Source organism: Erithacus rubecula, assembly GCF_903797595.1.
Source record: "Erithacus rubecula genome assembly, chromosome: 10".
Lineage (NCBI taxonomy): Eukaryota > Metazoa > Chordata > Aves > Passeriformes > Muscicapidae > Erithacus > Erithacus rubecula.
This window is the reverse complement of record NC_136662.1, coordinates 9,602,265-9,602,582: the sequence shown is the minus strand read 5'-3', so window position 1 is coordinate 9,602,582 and position 318 is coordinate 9,602,265.

The following is a 318-nucleotide window of genomic DNA, read 5'->3' as shown; positions in this document are numbered from 1 at the left end:
GTTTGTCATCAGTCTGTATCCTAGGTTTTTTTAAGAAGTATTTTGGTATTTAGCATGTTTCTTAGATTCTCTTTCTTGAGTAATTTCTTGTACTTGCAGAATTACATCACATAGTCCTTACATCACAAGTCCCAGTACTTTAGGATTATTTTAATAGATCTTGCTAGTTGCCTAATGGCAACATAGGACATAAAGATGTCAAACGTTCTGTGAGACTAATGCTGCTTTAAAGATGTGATAATTTAGTTTTCAGTTTGCAGTATTTATATTTACTAGGCATCTTCAATTTGACATTTTTTAAAGGATAAAGAAAAAGTG